Here is a 20,450-nt window from a genome sequence, read left to right as displayed (position 1 = left end):
GGAGTTTTTAAGCCTTTCCAGATTGTTTGTCTTTATAATACTGCTCTTACTATATAAAAGTGTTCACTTTATTCACATCAGTTTATATAAAATTTTTCAGAGTTCTTTGAAACCAAACCCTTCATCATTTCTTATAGCACAACAGTGTTCCATCTTATACATATTACTATACTGTTCAGCTATTTCCCAAATGATGGATACCCCCATAATTTCCAATTCTTTGCCATCACAAAAAAAGCTGCCATAAATATTTTTGTACATATGACTGTTACCTCTTTCTTTGATTTCTTTGTGGTATAAACCTAGTAGTACTATCTCTGAGTAAAAGTATATGTAGAGTTTATGTACTTTTTGGGCGTTTCTCCAAATTGCTTTCCAGAATAGCTAGACCAATCACAGTTCCACTTATGATACATGTCTTCCCACTTATTAAATTCTATCCAGGCAAATTCCATACTTTTACTTTTTTTTTTAACCATAATCTTTCTTATGTTTGTCATTTTCCTTTTTTTTTTTTTTGGTCAACTTTGTTAATGTGATAGAAGATAAGAACCTCAAATATAATCTTTTTTTTTTTTTTTAGAGATTTAGAACATTTTAAAAATGACTGTTGAGAACATGGATTTCTTCCTCTGAAAACTGCCTGTTCATATGCTTTGATAATTTATCAAGTGTGAAATGACTTTTGTTATAAATTTGGATTGCTTCCCTATTATTAGAAATTAGATCTTTATCAGAAAAATTTGCTGTAAAACTTTCTCACCCCTACACCCATCATGTTTTGCTTTTCTTCTAATTTACCTGCATTCGTTTTCCTTGTGGAAAAACTTTTTTAAAAATTTCATGTTATCAAAATTGCCCATTTTACTTTCTGTAATCCTATCTCTTATTTGGTCATGAACTCTTGCCCTACCTATAGACTTAATTTCTTATTTGATCCTCTAATTTGCTTATGATGTCACTTATACTTTATATCTAAGCCACATATCCGTTTAAAGCTTGTTTTGCTTATGTTATAAGATAATTGCAGAATATAAGCTTTGATATGTTCTACCATGCTCCTCTCTCACAAATATTTATTTTATTCACTTTCACTAAAAATACTTAGGCAGAATCCAGCCATGCAGCCAGTTTTAGATCCATATAATTGAATTAACATATATTCTACAACTCTCCATCTTTTATGCAAAAATTTCAGCTGAAAAAATTAAAGCTATCAATAATCATATGAAAAATGCTCTAAATTATTATTGAATAAAGGAATTCAAATTACAATTCTGAAATACTACCTCATACTTGTGAGGTTGACTAATATGACAGAAAAAGAAAATGATAAATGTTGGAGAAGATGTGGGAAAATTAGAACATAATGCATTTTTAATGGAGCCATAAAAAAGGGGAAAAGACCTTCATGTACAATAATACTTATAATGGTTCTTTCAGTGGTGACAAAGAATTGGAAATTGATGGGATGCCCATCAGTTGGAGAGTGATTGAATAAATTGTGATATATGAATGTAATGGAATACTATTATAAAATAAGAAATGATGAGTAAGCAGATTTTTTTTTTTTAATTTTTATTTAATAATTACTTTATATTGACACTCGTTTCTGTTCCAATTTTTTTTCCCTCCCTCCCTCCACCCCCCCCCTAGATGGCACGCAGTCCTTTATATGTTGGATATGTTGCAGTATATCCTAGATACAATATATGTTTGCAGAACCGAACAGTTCTCTTGTTGCATAGGGAGAATTGGATTCAGAAGGTATAAATAACCCGGGAAGAAAAACAAAAATGCAGATAGTTCACATTCGTTTCCCAGTGTTCTTTCTTTGGGTGTAGCTGCTTTTGTCCGTCATTTATCAATTGAAACTCAGGTCTCTTTGTCAAAGAAATCCCCTTCCATCAAAATATGTCCTCATACAATATCGTTGTCGAAGTGTATAATGATCTCCTGGTTCTGCTCATTTCACTTAGCATCAGTTCATGTAAGTCTCGCCAGTCCTCTCTGTATTCATCCTGCTGGTCATTTCTTACAGAACAATAATATTCCATAACATTCATATACCACAATTTACCCAGCCATTCTCCAATTGATGGGCATCCATTCATTTTCCAGTTTCTAGCCACTACAAACAGGGCTGCTACAAACATTTTGGCACATACAGGTCCCTTTCCCTTCTTTAGTATTTCTTTGGGATATAAGCCCAATAGAAACACTGCTGGATCAAAGGGTATGCACAATTTGATAATTTTTTGGGCATAATTCCAGATTGCTCTCCAGAATGGTTGGATTCGTTCACAACTCCACCAACAATGCAATAGTGTCCCAGTTTTCCCGCATCCCCTCCAACATTCATCATTATTTTTTCCTGTCATCTTAGCCAATCTGACAGGTGTGTAGTGGTATCTCAGAGTTGTCTTAATTTGCATTTCTCTGATCAATAATGATTTGGAACACTCTTTCATATGAGTGGTAATAGTTTCAATTTCATCCTCTGAAAATTGTCTGTTCATATCCTTTGACCATTTATCAATTGGAGAATGGCTTGATTTCTTATAAATTTGAGTCAGTTCTCTATATATTTTGGAAATGAGGCCTTTATCAGAACCTTTAACTGTGAAAATGTTTTCCCAGTTTGTTGCTTCCCTTCTAATCTTGTTTGCATTAGTTTTATTTGTACAAAGGCTTTTTAATTTGATGTAATCGAAATTTTCTATTTTGTGATCAGTAATGGTCTCTAGTTCATCTTTGGTCACAAATTTCTTTCTCCTCCACAAGTCTGAGAGATAAACTATTCTATGTTCCTCTAATTTATTTATAATCTCGTTCTTTATGCCTAGGTCATAGACCCATTTTGATCTTATCTTGGTATATGGTGTTAAGTGAGGGTCCATGCCTAATTTCTGCCATACTAATTTCCAATTATCCCAGCAGTTTTTATCAAATAATGAATTCTTTTCCCAGAAGTTAGGGGCTTTGGGTTTGTCAAACACTAGATTGCTATAATTGACTATTCTGTCTTGTGAACCTAGCCTTTTCCACTGATCCACTAATCTATTTCTTAGCCAATACTAAATGGTTTTGGTGACTGCTGCTTTATAATATAATTTTAGATCAGCTACAGCTAGGCCACCTTCATTTGATTTTTTTTTCATTAATTCCCTTGAGATTCTCGACTTTTTATTGTTCCATATGAATTTTGTTGTTATTTTTTCTAGATCAATAAAATATTTTCTTGGAAGTCTGATTGGTATAGCACTAAATAAATAGATTAGTTTAGGGAGTATTGTCATCTTTATTATGTTCGCTCGGCCGATCCAAGAGCACTTAATATTTTTCCAATTATTTAAGTCTGACTTTATTTGTGTGGAGACTTTTTTATAATTTTGCTCATATAATTCCTGACTTTCCTTTGGTAGATAGATTCCCAAATATTTTATGGTATCAACAGTTATTCTGAATGGAATTTCTCTTTGTATCTCTTGCTGTTGGGTTTTGTTGGTGATGTATAAAAATGCTGAGGATTTATGGGGATTTATTTTGTAGCCAGCTACTTTGCTAAAATTATGAATTATTTCCAATAGCTTTTTAGTAGAATCTCTGGGGTTCTCTAGGTATACCATCATATCATCTGCAAAGAGTGATAGTTTGGTTTCCTCATTGCCTACTCTAATTCCTTTAATTTCTTTCTTGACTCTTATTGCCGAGGCTAGTGTTTCTAATATGATATTAAATAATAATGGTGATAGTGGGCAACCTTGCTTCACTCTAGATCTTACTGGGAAAGGTTCCAGTTTTTCCCCATTGCATATGATGCTTACTGATGGTTTTAAATATATGCTCCTGACTATTTTAAGGAAAAGTCCATTTATTCCTATGCTCTCAAGTGTTTTTATTAGGAATGGATGTTGGATTTTATCAAATGCTTTTTCTGCATCTATTGAGATGATCATATGCTTTTTGTTTGTTTGGTTATTGATATAGTCAATTATGCTAATAGTTTTCCTAATATTGAACCAGCCCTGCATTCCTGGTATAAATCCTATTTGGTCATAGTGTATTATCCTGGTGATGATTTTCTGTAATCTTTTTGCTAATATTTTATTTAAGATTTTAGCATCAATATTCATTAGGGAGATTGGTCTATAATTTTCTTTCTCTGTTTTCAGCCTACCTGGTTTAGGTATCAGTACCATGTCTGTGTCATAAAAGGAGTTTGGTAGGACTCCTTCAATCCCTATTTTTTCAAATAGTTTATATAACATTGGAGTTAATTGTTCTTTAAATGTTTGGTAGAATTCACATGTAAATCCATCTGGTCCTGGGGATTTTTTCTTAGGGAGTTGATTGATAGTTTGTTCTATTTCTTTTTCTGAGATGGGACTGTTTAGGATATTTACTTCTTCCTCTGTTAGTTTGGGCAAGCTATATTTTTGGAGGTATTTTTCTATTTCATTTAAGTTGTCGAATTTATTGGCATAAAGTTGGGCAAAGTAACTCCTAATTATTGCTCTAATTTCCTCTTCGTTAGTGGCGAGTTCTCCCTTTTCATTTTTAAGACTAACAATTTGATTTTCCTCTTTCCTTTTTTTAATCAGATTTACTAAGGGTTTGTCTATTTTGTTGGTTTTTTCATAGAACCAACTCTTAGTTTTATTAATCAATTCAATAGTTTTTTTACTTTCAATTTTATTGATCTCACCTTTTATTTTTAGAATTTCAAGTTTAGTGTTTGACTGGGGGTTTTTAATTTGTTCCTTTTCTAGCATTTTTAATTGCAAACCCAATTCATTGATCTTCTCTTTCTCTATTTTATACAAATAGGCCTCTAGAGATATGAAATTTCCCCTTATTACCGCTTTGGCTGCATCCCATACATTTTGGTATGATGTCTCATTATTATCGTTTTCTTGGGTGAAGTTATTAATTATGTCTATGATTTGCTGTTTCACCCAATCATTCTTTAGTATGAGATTATTTAGTTTCCAATTATTTTTTGGTCTACTTCCCCCTGGTTTTTTGTTGAATGTAATTTTCATTGCATCGTGGTCTGAAAAGGATGCATTTACTATTTCTGCCTTACTGCATTTGAGTTTGAGGTTTTTATGTCCTAATATATGGTCAATTTTTGTATAGGTTCCATGAACTGCTGAAAAGAAAGTATATTCCTTTCTGTCTCCATTACATTTTCTCCAGAGATCTATCATATCTAACTTTTCTAGTATTCTATTTACCTCTTTGACTTCTTTCTTATTTATTTTGTGGTTTGATTTATCTAATTCTGAGAGTGCAAGGTTGAGATCTCCCACTATTATAGTTTTACTGTCTATTTCTTCTTGCAGCTCTCTTAGTTTCTCTTTTAAGAATTTAGATGCTACCCCACTTGGTGCATATATGTTTAATATAGATAGTGCTTCATTATCCATGCTACCCTTTAGCAAGATATAGTGCCCTTCCTTATCTCTTTTAATTAGGTCAATTTTTGCTTTAGCTTGATCTGAGATCAGGATGGCTACCCCTGCTTTTTTGACTTCACCTGAAGCATAGTAGATTTTGCTCCAACCTTTTACCTTTAACCTGCATGTATCTCCCCGCTTCAGGTGTGTTTCCTGTAAACAACATATTGTAGGATTCTGGCTTTTAATCCATTCTGCTAACCGCTTCCTCTTTATGGGGGAGTTTACCCCATTCACATTTATGGTTAGAATGACCAATTCTGTATTACTTGCCATCTTGTTAACCCCGGTTTATGCTTTTCTCCCTTCTTTCCCCTTTCCCCCCCTTCCCAGTATTAAGCTTGTGAGCACCACTTGCTTCTCACAGCCCTCCCTTTTTAGTATCCCTCCCCCCACCTTAGAGTTCCTCCCCCTATCTTACCCCTTTCCCTCCCAGTTCCCGTATTCCCTTCCACTTAGCTTATTCCTTCCCTTTTCACTTTTCCCTTCTCACTTTTCAATGAGGTGGGAGAAGTTTCACCATAGATTGAATATGTCTTAAGATTTTTCACTTAAAGCCAATTCTGAAGGCAGTAAGATACCCACTATATTCATCCCCCTCCATTCTTTCTCTCAGATATAATAATAGGTTTCCTATGCCTCTTCATGAGATGTACTACCCCCACTTTACCCTTTTTCTGATACAATGTCCTTTCCACATCAATTTCTAGAACAAGGTATACATGTATTCTTTATACATCTATATAGTCAAAATATAGTTTCCAAGATTAATCTTTACCTTTTTAGATTTCTCTTGAGTTCTATATTTGTAGATCAAACTTTTTGTTAAGTTCTGGTTTTTTCATCAGAAATAGATGAAATTCGCTTACTTCGTTGAATGTCCATCTTCTACCCTGGAAAAAGATGCTCATTCTCGCTGGGTAAGTTATTTTTGGTTGCATACCAAGTTCCTTAGCCTTTCGGAATATCATATTCCAGGCCCTTCGATCTTTTAATGTGGATGCTGCCAGATCCTGGGTGATCCTTATTGTGGCTCCTTGATACTTGAATTGGGTTTTTCTAGCCGCTTGCAATATTTTTTCCTTCATCTGAGGGTTCTGGCATTTGGCCACTATATTCCTTGGTGTTTTGATTTTAGGATCCCTTTCAGTGGGTGATCGATGAATCCTTTCAATGTTTATTTTTTCCTCTGTTCCTATGACTTCTGGGCAGTTCTCTTTGATAATTTCCTGGAAAATAGTGTCCAGGCTCTTTTTTTCATCATGTTTTTCTGGAAGTCCAATGATTCTCAGATTGTCTCTCCTGGATCTGTTTTCCAGGTCTGTTGTCTTCCCCAGAAGGTATTTCACATTTTTCTCCATTGTTTGATTTTTTTGGATTTGCTTAACTGATTCTTCTTGTCTCCTCGAGTCATTCAATTCCACTTGTTCAAGTCTGATTTTCAGTGAAGTATTCTCTTCACTCACTTTTTTAAAATCTTTTTCTAATTGTCCCATTGAGTTCTTTTGTTCTGTGGAATTTTTTTCCATTTCGCCAATTTTGTTTTCCAGTTCACCAATCCTATTTTTCAAGGATTTTACTTCTTTATCCACTCTCTCTTTAACTTTCTCCAGGCTCTTTTGCCAAGCCTCCCTCTCCTTTTCCCAAGCTTCCCTCTCCTTTTGCCAAGCCTCACTCTGCTTTTCCCATTTTTCTTCTAGCTCCCTTGTGAGAGCCTTTTTAATCACTTCTATGAGGTTCATCTGTGCTGAGGAACAGATGATCTCCTCCTTTGGGGATTCACCTGGGGACTGCCTGTTTTTAGTCTCCTCAGGATTTAGAGTCTGCTCTCTATCTGTGTAGAAGCTGTCAAGGGTTAAAGTCCTCTTCAGCTTTTTGCTCATTCTGTCTATTAATCAGAGACAAACTACCAAAGAAAAACAGAAAAAACTGGAGTCTTTCTTTGGGGGGAGGGGGGGTGTTATCGAGCTTCCTCTACAGACTGCAGGGGGCAGCAGTGAGGCACTAGCAGGACTGTGTGCGCCTGAGCCCAGAGCGTGCTGAGTCACTGTGGGAGGGGAAGGGGGGGACGGCCAGGTCCCGAGAGACTCCAGCTGTTTGGGGTTGTATTCTTCAGCCCCGGTGTTTTTAGCTTCTCTGCTGGGCTGCTGACTTGCTGCCAGAGCAAAGTATCTAATCCTGTAGCGAAGCTCTCCCCGCAGAGACGGCTGCGATCACTCCCCACCCCCTCTCCAGTCTGCTCCCGTGCTCTCACTGCCGCTGCCCTCAGCCTGTGACCGATCCAAAACCGTCCCAGCCCTCAAGTAAAGACAGACCTTTCTTGGCGGATCTCAAGGATGGCTTCTCTTGGTAACTATATGTGGGTTTTTTTTCAGTCAAGCATTGATTCAGAGGCTTGTAATGAAGTGGATAGTGCGAGAAAGCGTGGAGCTTATGCAGCTGTGAGCCTCCTCTCCGCCATCTTAACCGGAAGTCCCCGAGTAAGCAGATTTCAGAAAAGCCTGGAAAGACTTATGTGAATTGGTACTAAGTGAAGTGAACAGAACCAGGAGAACATTGTACACTGTAATAGTAACATTATATAATGATCAACTAAAATAGATTTAGACTTTCTCAGGTAAACCATGATCCAAACAATTCCAAGGATCATGATTGAAAATACTATCTGTATCCAGAGAAAGAACTCAAGAGTGCAGATTGAAAAATACTATTTTTTTTTTTTTGAAGATTGGGAGCTGTTTTTTATTTTTATTTTTTTTTATTTTATAATAACTTTATATTGACAGAATCCATGCCAGGGTAATTTTTTTACAACATTATCCTTGCACTCACTTCTGTTCCGATTTTCCCCCTCCCTCCACCCCCTCCCCTAGATGGCAAGCAGTCCTATATATGTTAAATATGTTGCAGTATATCCTAGATACAATATATGAAACATACTATTTGACTTTCTGGTTTTGTTTATTTTTTTCTTTTTCACAGCTTTTCCATTTTCTTAATATGACTAAGGTAGAAATAGGTTTAACATGATTGTGGATTTATAACCTATATCAAATTGCTTGTTATCTTGGGGAAGGAGAGGGAAAAAATTTGGAACTTGAAAATCTTATTTAAAAAAGGAATGTTAAAAATTATTTTTATATGATTAGGAAAAAATACTATTAAGTAAAAAAAAATGTTTTATTAAATGCTTCATAAATCTAGGTTAATTCTATAGCATTTTCTTGATTTTACAATTTAGTTACCTTGTCAAAAAAGAAACAAGGCTGGTTTGACATGACCATTCTTTGATGAAATCATGTTGCCTTTTTGTATTGCTCATTTTCTTGGTTTAATGTGAACTAATCTCTTTAATGTTTCCCTCTTAAATTTTGCTAGGATAGAAACAAGATTCACTTTTTAATTGATTGACTTTATTATTATCTTTCTTTTCCTGTAATTAGAACAATTTTCCTTCAGTACTTTTTCTGTTTTCCATACTATTTCTGATATATTCTTTTAGTCGCTTGAATATGTAGTTTTTCTGGACTGGATCACATGAGTATTCAAGATCAACTAGGTACTCTTAATGTTTCTTTTATCTACCTTGGATAGCAACTTCCTTTTAAAAAATGTGTATTTTTGTTCTATCAAACAAAACCCTTGTCTTCTTTTGTACCCTTCTTATTCTTCTGTTTTCAGTTGCTATCATATCATCCACACTAAGCAAGAGTGCTATGTTATCTTTGATCTTTCTTTTTACCATTAAAGCAAAAAAAAAAAAAAAAAAAAAAAGTTTTTTGTTATTGTCCCAAGCTTCCCTTAACTGATCTCAGTTCATTTTGAGATATAGCACTATTCTTATAGGGAACCATGCCTTCCCTTGCTTGACTCTTCTCTATACATTTTTTTAAAAAATGGAATTGATTAGTGAGTTCCCACTGTCTGCCTAATTGAAATTGTTTTCTTTTGTAACTTCAGAATTGGATTCTTAAGAGATTCCAATTCCTCTTAGACTAACTTCATTATTTTGTCCATGGGATTCTAGTTTTTTTTTTTCCCAAAAATACTTTCAAATCTCCTTTTATTCACATCAAGGATATATGGCAAACTACATCAGGCTTTCCTACAAACTAGTAGGTAGCAATCATTTGTCTTCAAATTCATCTTCATTGTCTTCATTTTTCATCTTTCTACCCATTTCTCATTTGATGAGAATCAAATTTAATTTAAAATTTCCAAAGCAAAAAAAAATTTCCCCCTTGTTAGTTTTTCTATCTTTTATAGGATAAAGTTATCATTTAGACAGAACAAAAAACTGCTCTGTTTTTGGCAGGGAAAAAATTGACATACTTAATAATAAACATTTATTAAAAGTGTCTACTATATGTTATATATTGGGGCTAGAGAGACAAAAAATTTCTCTTCTGAAGATGTTTACAAAATAAGGAGACAGTATGCTATTTATGTAACACTCTATTATACATAAGTATAAAATAATTTTAGGTATAGACAGTATCAATCGGTACCTTATAGAAAGTTGTAGTTAAACCTGGTTATAAAAGATAGTATATTTTTGTGTGAAGAATGTAAGAAGGCCTAAATCATAAAGCATAAATCATAAATAATATAGCATATGGCCTAGAGCATAGATTATCTTAGAGAGATTTGTTGGAATCAGATTGTAAAGTTCTTTAAATTTCAAACAAAAGCCTTTGTATCTGACCCTAGAGTTTATTGGAAGCTGTTGAATTTGCTGAGAAGCCATTTAACATCACAGTAATACAAATCTGTGCAAAGTTGATCCAGTTCTATGAAACCTTACATTGTCTTCTAGAAACAATAACCCTATCCCTTCCCTCAAAAATATGTCACATTCATCTTAGGAGATTTGAATGCTAAAATAGGAAATCAAAATCCAAATTAAATTGGAATAATAGGCAAATTTGGCCTTGGAATTAAGCAGGGCAACAACTGAAAGATTTTTGTCAAAATAACTGCTCATAACAACTCTGGTTGTTTTTCAATATCCTAAAAGGTGACTTTACACATGTATATTACCAGAATCAGTATTAGAATCAAATTAATTATATATTTTGTAACTAAAGATAGAGAAGCTCTAGACAGTCAGTTAAAACAAGTATTAGAGTTGACTGTGCATGAGCTTCTTTGTTGAAAAATTCAGACTTAAATTGAAAAAAGATAGGGAAAACCATCAGACCACATAAGTTTAATCTAAAAAAAATCCCTTGAATATGAAGTGGAAGTAATGAGCGGTTTTAAGGGCTTAGATTTGGGAGATAAAACTTGTGAAGAAGTATGGACAGAGATTCCTAATATTGTAATTATTGCTCATAATATTTTTCAAAGAAAAAGAAGAATAAAAAAAGCAAATGGCTATCTGATGAGGCTTTACAAATAGTTGAGGAAATAAGGAAAATGACACCCTAAAAGTCCCCTAAAAATCCTAGATTTTCTCTAGTGGAATTCCTTCTTACAATCCAGGGCTATTCCCATCATTTCTTTTTACCTATCCCGTTTCTTTTCTTTTCTTTTTTTTTAAATTATAGTTTTTTATTTTCAAAATATATGCAAAGATGGTTTCAACATTCCACCATTACAAAACCTTGTGTTTCAAATTTTCCTCCCTCTCTTCCCCCATGCCTTCCCCTAGATAGCAAATAATCCAATGTATGTTAAACAGTTCTTCTGTCTGTATTTCCATATTCATCATGCTGCACAAGAAAAATCAAATCAAAAAGGGAAAAAAAAAAAGAGGAAAAAAAGCAAAAAACAAGCAAACAACAACAACAAAGTGGAAAAGAACTATGTTGTGATTCATATTCAGTCCTCTTTCTTGATACAGATGGCTCCATCACAAGTATTGGAATTTATCCCATTTCTTTTGAAAAGTATACTTATCCATATCCAAAGTTCAGTCATGACTTTTATCCTACCAAATCTTTTTTTTTTTCCCCTGAGACAATTGGTGTTAAGTGACTTGCTTAGGGTCACAAAGCTAGGAAATGTTAAGTGTCTGAGAGCAGATTTGAACTCAGGTCCTTCTGACTTTACAGCTAGTTCTCTATCCGCTGCCCTTGTTCTACCAAATCTTAAGAATAATTATAAGACCAAATTTTTCTTCTTGTTTTAGGATCTTTTATTATTTGTTGTCTAAAATTTAGGCATTTGTGTGTAGATGGTTGAAATCAGGGATTTTGCTACTTTGTTCTTAGAATATTTTGTCCTTTGAACTTATGAATGTTTCAACTGATTGTTTTTTATTTGTGGCAATTTTTTATGGTATTTAGCTTGTATAGGTTACTTTCACTCTTCCTCATTCTTTCAATTTGAAGCTCTTTTGATTGATTAGAAGACATCTGCTAGACAAATTCTTACCAAGTTTTATTTGATGCATGCCATTCCTAGCCAGATATTTCTCCTTCCTGTATTTTAGGACATGATTCAGAAGTCCAAATTGCATTCTCACATTCAACCTTCTGTATCTTGATATTCATTTCCAAAATCAGTTTTCTTTCCCTTGCTTTCACTGGATAACTATTTTTGGAGATACTTTTTAAGACTTGCTTAAAATATCACAAGTAGGTGACAATTATTAATTTTTATTAATTTTGAAAGATTCTCTGTTATCATGAAACATGAACCAGGAATGCAGTAGACCTTAAAATAAATGATTATTAATTTGACAAAACAATGATTTGAACAAGGAATCATAACCACTACTTTTTTTAAATTAAATTTATTTTTAAAATATTTATTAAGCATTTTTTCTTCCTCTTCCCCGCTATGGAAAAATAAAGATAAATAAAAATCCTTTTAACATATGCATGGTTAAATAAAATAAATTTCCATGTTGGCCATGTCCCTATGTGTTCGGCTAATTCTGCATATTAGATTATCACCTCTTTTTCAGGAAGGTGGGTAGTATTGATTGACAGTTATGGTTGATAATTATATTGAATTTTTCAAAATTATATTGGCAAGTCTTTCAATATAATTCACTTTTATATCGTTGTACAAATTTTTCTGCGTCACTTCACATAGTTGTTCCCAGGTTTCTCTGAAACTTTTTTGTATTAGTTTCTAGTTCTTTACTGTTCCACAATTAGTTATTATAAATGTTTTTTACATCTTTTTCCTTTTTAATTTCTTTGTGATATAGATTTAGATGTACCACTGCTTTTCTTTTTTTTTTCCCCTCAGGTTTTTATTGGATAACTTCTCACTTGATAACTTCTATGTCCAAGTCTCTATTACGTCATGCTTTGGATAATATCCAGCTGCTTACTTTTTGGAGTGCCCACCTTCTCCTCCTTCCAGTAGAATCTCAAATCTCTTTTTCACACTAAATATTCAATCAGTTCTACCTGTCTACCAATTTACTTTAGCCCCTCATCCAATTTGTGTTATCTTCTTTATTTACTTTATCTTGCCAACTACTTTTTTCTTTTCCTTCTTCTTAAATCTTTTTCCTTGAGTATATCTCTCCATATCGCCTTGATAATTCCTTATTCTGTTCTTCTTCTTATAAAGTTAGGAATTGACTATAGACTTAGAAGTTGTTTTTTAAATATTCCTCTATTTATCTTGAATTCTCCATATTTCTCCTCCCCAAAGTCTTCTATATTTCTTCCTAAGTTCAGGACACAGAATTTCATAGTTTTCCAGTTTAATTCCTTTCCTTTTCTTTCTTTGCTTCTAAATCTTTTTTCACAGAAGCTGAGACAAACCTGTCTCATAAATTCTGGAATCATAGAATTTCCAAAGAATTTAAATCGAGGATTACTCAAGGACAATCAAGAATCATATGGTGGATATGAGCAGATTGCAGTATATTACAAATGAGGAATTATGTAAAAGTCATAAAAGATGTCATCAGAGAGCATAATAATTAGGGGAAAAAAAAAACATGGGTAAGCAAAGCAACAAGAATTAGGGATGTTTAGTGAATTGCTCACATCTTCCATATCCATCTATGCAATATAAAGAGAATTTCAGAAAACTTCCATCACACTGAGTGGGTCCCTGTCATGAATTCACAGGAGGACATGGCTGATTACTGTAATAGGCTGGATAGAGTTGACTGTATTGTTAGAGGGAATACCTACTCTGATGAAATAATGCATTTATAAGAGCCTTACTCTTTTGAAATTAAATTAGAAAAATACTATTTGTACTTAATTACATGTAGTGCAAACCATTAAGGGTTTTGACTAAAATGATTTCAACCTCATCTCAATCTTTATATCAATGAGAAGCATAGTTAGCTGATGATGTCTCCATGAGAGAAGCAGGACATAATAGGTAGAAAGTAGCCCTGAAAAGTTCCTAATAGCCCTCATATCAGAAAATAATCAGAATATAATGGAAACTATTGTTCTATAAGAAATGATGAACAGGCTGATTTCAGAAAAACCCTGTAAAAACTTGCATGAACTGATGCTGAGTGAAGTGAGTAAGAGAATACTTTACAGCAACTATGGCCGATCTACTTTGATAGAATTTTTTCACCAATAAAATGAACTAAGATAATTCTAAAAGATTCATTATGGTAAACACTGACCACATTTAGAGAAAGAATTCTTGAAATCTGAATGCACATTGAAACATACTCTTCACTTTTGTTGTTTTTTTCCCTTAATGGTTTTTACTTTTTGTTTTGATTCTTTCACAACATGACTAATATGGAAAATGTTTCATGATTGTATATGTATAACCTATGATTTTACCTTCTTGGTGGCGGGTTACTTGAGGGAGGAGGGAAAATTGAAATCAAAGTCTTATCTGAGTAAATGTCAAAAACTAATAAATAATTAAAAAATAAAGGGGAAGGGAAAATCATGAGAGGGCCTGGCAATACTTGAACTTCTTATTCAAATTGGATCAAAGAAGGAAAGAAATAAATAAATGCAATTTTATGTGTACATATTTATGTTTTATTATATATGGAAATCTATCCGCACTACACAGATATACATGCATACATATATATATATATAAACCACATGCTTTATATGTATTTTTTGTTTTGTATACATATTGTATATGTAAACATATACAAATGCACACACAAACACACATGGACATCTAGATGACATTGTGGATATAAAACTAGGTTTGGAATCAGGAAGACCTGAGTTTAAGTTCATTTTCAAACACTTTCTAGCTATATGACTGTTTGCCTCAATTTCCTTATCTATAAAATGAACTGAAATAGAAATGATAAACTACTTCGGTATCTTTGTCAAGAATAATATCAAATGGGATCTGAAAGGATTGAAAATGACTGAATACCAAAATAATTATTTTGTATGTGATTTATGTATAGATGTACATATATACTATATGTATTATATATGCATATAATATATATAATATGAGCATATTCATATATCACACATATTCAATTTGGTATCAAAAATATATCAAAAAGGAAAGTAGGAGGGATAGGGGAGAAGAGAAAGAGGGAAGTTTATAAAAGGAACCACATATAAAGGAGGTAGTTAGAAGCAAAAAAGACTTCAGGGATGGGGCAGGATAAAAAGAGAGATTGACAAACAGAAGAAAATAGATTGGAAGAAATACAGTTTGTCATCACAACTGTGAATGTGATTGGAATCAATTCATCAATAAAAAAAAGTGGAAAGTAGAATGTATTAGAAACCAAAATCTAAGGTATTTACAAGAAACATAATTGAAATAGACATTAATAGTTAAAGTAAAAAGTTAGAACAAAATCAATTATGCCTCAGCTGAAATAAAAAAGGCAGGAGTAGTGATTGTGATCTCAGATGAAGCAAAAGCAAAAATAGACCTAACTAAAAGTGATAATCATGGGGTCTATAGCTTGCCAAAAGGTACTGTAAATAATGAAGAATATCAGTGCTAAACATATATGCACCAAATGGCATTGCATCTAAATTCTTAAAAGGAAAATTTAAATTCACTATTGGAGGAAATAGTAAAACTGTACTTCAATTTTGTCCTTTTTGATCTAGGTAAATCTGTTTATAAAATAAACAAGGAAGTGGTTAAGGAAATGAATGGAATCCTAGGGGGGAAATGGTTTTGTTGTTCATTCATTTCAGTTGTGCTTGACTATTAGTGAACTTATTTGGAAAATTCTTGGTAAAGAACTGGAATGATCTGCCATTTCCTTCTTCAATTCATTTTACATATGAGGAAACTTAGGCAAACAGGATTAGGGGATTTGCCCCACGTGAAACAACTTGTAAATGTCAGACTGGATGTAAACTCAGGTCTTCCTGATTTTAGGTCCATATTTGAAATAATACATGTGTCCTCTCTGAATATTATTATAAAAGGTTACAAAGAGTCTAATTAGAGATGAGTCCTGGAAGTGGTTCTGTTATGTCTTGATCGTAAGAGAACAATGGAAAGAAAGGAAGAGGAATGCACTTGGAAGAGAAAGGAAGTATGTGCAAAATAACCTCATAGAGAGTGTACAAATAACCAAATAAGGAATGGGGTAGGAGGAAGCTCTTGGCTCTTGAGTCTCATACTCATCCTGAGGGGTCAGAGAGAGAAGAATACACACTGAGATGGCAAAATAAAATTCATTCAATAGAGAAAAGATAAAATGGAGAATTAGGGACAAGATTGAAGAAGAGAGTCCTAAGCAAAACAAATTGAAGATCTATAAAGATATTTCTAGTTCTTTTAATTTAACAAATAATGGGAATCTGAAAGGGTGCTCAGAAATTGGGGAATAATCTACAAATGTTATGCAATTACGTGGTATTAAAATGAATGATTTCAAAGAAACTTGGAAAGACATATGATTCATGCACTGAAGTAAACTATCAATTTATATAATAGCAATAATATGGTAAAGACAAGCAACTTTAAACGAATTAGACAACTTTATAAGCATAATGACTCATTTCAATTCTAGCTTACTAATGGTGAAATGTTACCCAATTCCTGGTAGAACAATATATTCAATGCATAGTAAGACTTCTTTGGTTGGACATAGCTAATGTTTTCTTTGCCTATGCATATGTATAATGGGATTTTTTTCCCCTTTTATTCTCAGTTGGGAGCAGAGTGGGATTACAGTGGGAATTGGATGGGAATGGGAGAAATTAATGTGTGCTAATTGAAAAACAATTTAAAAAAATATGCTAGTCTTCTGAAGAAAATTGAATGGAAATAGAAAGGAATATATATTTACTCAGTTGAATATAACACTTTAACAAAAATTGACTACATATCAGAGCATTAAAAGCTACAACCAAATTTAGAAAAGCAGAAATATTAAATGCACATATTAATTAGAATCTAAATAATTGAATCCTTGTTAGTTATTTCAATTTGTCTTTAGTTGATTCTCTAGGATCCTATAAGTATACTATCATATCTGCAAAGAGTGATATTTTTATTTCCTCATTACCTATTCTAATTCCTTTCATTTCTTTTTGTTCTCTTATTGTTATTGCTAGCATTTTTCATATAATATTGAAAAATACTTGTGATAATGGACATTCTTATTTCACCCCTGAACCTGTCGGGAAGACTTCTAGCTTATCTTTAAAAAACTATCTACAAAATAGAACATCTATTCCATTGAAAACACCAAAAGCATAGGAAGCTATGCTGTTTTCCTCAAAATATTAATTGGTGTTTTCAATGGAATAGATGTTGTATTTTTTCAAAAATTTTTTCAGCATCTATCAAAGTAGTCATGGTTTTATTATTGATACGGTTGCTTATTCTGACAGTTTTTTTAATTAGTGAAACAAACCCTGGATTCCTAGTATAAATCCCACCTGGTCATAGTATATGATCTTTGTAATACATTGCTGTAATCTCTTTTGCTAATATTTTATTTAAATGTTTTACATCAATGTTCATTTGGAAAATTGTTTTTTGGTGTTCCTTCTCTGCTTTTGCCTTCTTATTTAGGTATTAGCACTATATTCGTGTCTTAATAGGAATTTGATAAGATTTCTTTTTTAACCTATTTTTATAAATTGTTTATAGAGTGTTTCTATATATATGTGTGTGTATACATAAACACACACACACACACACACACACACACATGCATATATACACACATATATGTTATGGGCCAGAACTCTGAACTTGAAACAAGGATCCTTACAAGGTACTAAGTGGAATTGATGAGACAATGGTTATCTAGTTTAGCATGGCTCAGTATATTTGGTTTAATCTTCCAACAAATAATGGTTTCCTAGTGATATAATGATTGGTTTATACTAAATGTAGAGCATATAAGCTAGGACCCTCAACCAGGTAGATTTAGAGATTGAGAGACAGAGCTTAAAAGAACTGGAGCTTAAGCTCTCAGAGACAAGGAGAGAGAAATTCCATTTCCACCTAAGGTCAGGCTCCTGGTGGCAGGCTCTCCTCATTTTTATTTAGTTTTTAAAGAAAATTGAACCAGAGAACATTACACACACACACACACACACACACACACAGAGTATATTTATATCTATGGCTATATATATATTTAGTAAGAGTTTAGTAAGTATTTTATTTGTTCTTCTAATAATCTGGACAGTTTATATTTTTGCAAATATTCATCCATTTCACTTCAGTTGTCTGATTCATTGGCATATAACTGGACAAAATGACTCCAAATGATTGCTTTGATTTTCTCTTCATTGGTGGTATATTTACTGTTTTCATTTTTTTTTTAATTTTTATTTAATAATTACTTTATATTGAAACTCGTTTCTGTTCCGATTTTTTTTTTCCCTCCCTCCCTCCAACCCCTCCCCTAGATGGCAAGCAGTCCTTTATATGTTGGATATGTTGCAGTATATCCTAGATACAATATATGTTTGCAGAGCCGAACAGTTCTCTTGTTGCATAGGGAGAATTGGATTCAGAAGGTATAAATAACCTGGGAAGAAAAACAAAAATGCAGATAATTCACATTCGTTTCCCAGTGTTCTTTCTTTGGGTGTAGCTGCTTTTGTCCGTCATTTATCAATTGAAACTCAGGTCTCTTTGTCAAAGAAATCCACTTCCATCAAAATATGTCCTCATACAATATCGTTGTCGAAGTGTATAATGATCTCCTGGTTCTGCTCATTTCACTTAGCATCAGTTCATGTAAGTCTCGCCAGTCCTCTCTGTATTCATCCTGCTGGTCATTTCTTACAGAACAATAATATTCCATAACATTCATATACCACAATTTACCCAGCCATTCTCCAATTGATGGGCATCCATTCATTTTCCAGTTTCTAGCCACTACAAACAGGGCTGCTACAAACATTTTGGCACATACAGGTCCCTTTCCCTTCTTTAGTATTTCTTTGGGATATAAGCCCAATAGAAACACTGCTGGATCAAAGGGTATGCACAATTTGATAATTTTTTGGGCATAATTCCAGATTGCTCTCCAGAATGGTTGGATTCGTTCACAACTCCACCAACAATGCATTAGTGTCCCAGTTTTCCCGCATCCCCTCCAACATTCATCATTATTTTTTCCTGTCATCTTAGCTAATCTGACAGGTGTGTAGTGGTATCTCAGAGTTGTCTTAATTTGCATTTCTCTGATCACTGTTTTCATTTTTAATACTGATAATTTGGTTTTCTTTTTTTTTTAAATCAAATTAACCAGTTTTTTGTTTTGTTTTTCATAAAACAAGTTCCTAGTTTTATTTATTAGTTAAATGATTTTCTTGCAATTTTATTAATCTCTTCTTTGATTCTTGCCATTTTCAATTTGGTATATAATTATATAATTAGACATTTCCAATTCATTTAGTTGCATACCCAGTTCATTGTTCTGCTCTTTCTCTATTTTATTGATATAAGAATTTAGAAATATAAAATTTTCCCTAAATATTACTTTGTCTAAATTTCACAAATTTTGTTTTGTTATCTTATTGCTGATATTTTTAGTGAAGTTATTCATTGTTTTGATGATTTGTTCTTTGACCCTCTCATTGTATTATATATTTCCAGTTAATTTAATCTATGCTTTAAAAGCCCTTTTTGGGGGGCAATTAGTTGGTACAGTGGATTGAGCACCAACCCTGGAGTCAGGAGGACTTGAGTTCAAATCTGGCCTCAGACATTTAACACATTCTAGCTGTGTGACTCAGGGCAAATCACTTAACCCCAATTTCCTGCCCCCAAAAAAAGAAAAGAAAGAAAAGAAAAAAAGCAAGAAAAGAAAAATTACTTTTTAAAAAAAAAGTCCTTTATTGAATATAATTTTTATTGCATTATGATCTGAAATTCATACATTTAGTATTTCTTCTTTTCTTCATTTGTTTGCAAGGTTTTTATGCCTTAATAAACAATCAGTTTATATGAAGATGCCATTGTGCAGCTAAGAAAATGAAGTTCTACTTTCTGTTTCCATTCAGTATTTTTCAGATATCTGATAGATCTAACTTTTCTAAAATTCTATTCCTCTTTGTACCTTCTTTCTTGTTTACTTTATGGTTAGATTTATCTAGTTCTGAGAAGGGCAAATTGAGGTACTAGTAGACTTTTAATGTCTATATATACTCTTTTAACTCATTTAACTTTTCTTACAAGAATTTGAATGCTATGAAGTTTTGTGCATATATGTTCAATATTGATTTTAATTCATTGTAGCAAAATATCTTCTTCTTGGTTATTTCTTTCAACCCTTTGGACTACAGCATCAGCATCACAGTTGTTTTGACATGGTCTGCACTCTGGCCCTTCGCCAATTAGGACCCTTGTTTTCTCTCAACCACTTCTTCACTCGAGATTTGTGATTCAGAACAGAGCAGTGAGCAATAGTTGCCAAATGGGTCCCAATCCTAGTCCCAGTGTTGCTGGTACTGTGTATACCCAAAAGTCCTCTGTAATCTTTTTTAAATAACCAGTTATTTAGTCCTCTTAGAGCATCTTGGTATTAGTGCCACTACTTCCATTTCTCTTTACTATTGCTATCTGCCTCCATCACCCAATACTGCTTCTGCTACATTGCGCTCTTGACTAGTG

The 20,450-nt window shown here is 33.1% G+C and overlaps 1 protein-coding gene across 3 annotated transcripts in view; it reads left to right on the top strand.

The window, feature by feature from the left end:
• TXNDC16 (thioredoxin domain containing 16) overlaps window positions 1–20,450 on the top strand; it is a 117,210-nt gene that overhangs the window by 65,462 nt on the left and 31,298 nt on the right. The window lies entirely within an intron of this gene.

Source organism: Antechinus flavipes, chromosome 2, assembly GCF_016432865.1.
Source record: "Antechinus flavipes isolate AdamAnt ecotype Samford, QLD, Australia chromosome 2, AdamAnt_v2, whole genome shotgun sequence".
Taxonomy (NCBI): Eukaryota; Metazoa; Chordata; class Mammalia; order Dasyuromorphia; family Dasyuridae; genus Antechinus; species Antechinus flavipes.
The sequence above is the reverse complement of the archived record's forward strand: the minus strand, read 5'-3'. Positions and strand labels throughout refer to the sequence as shown.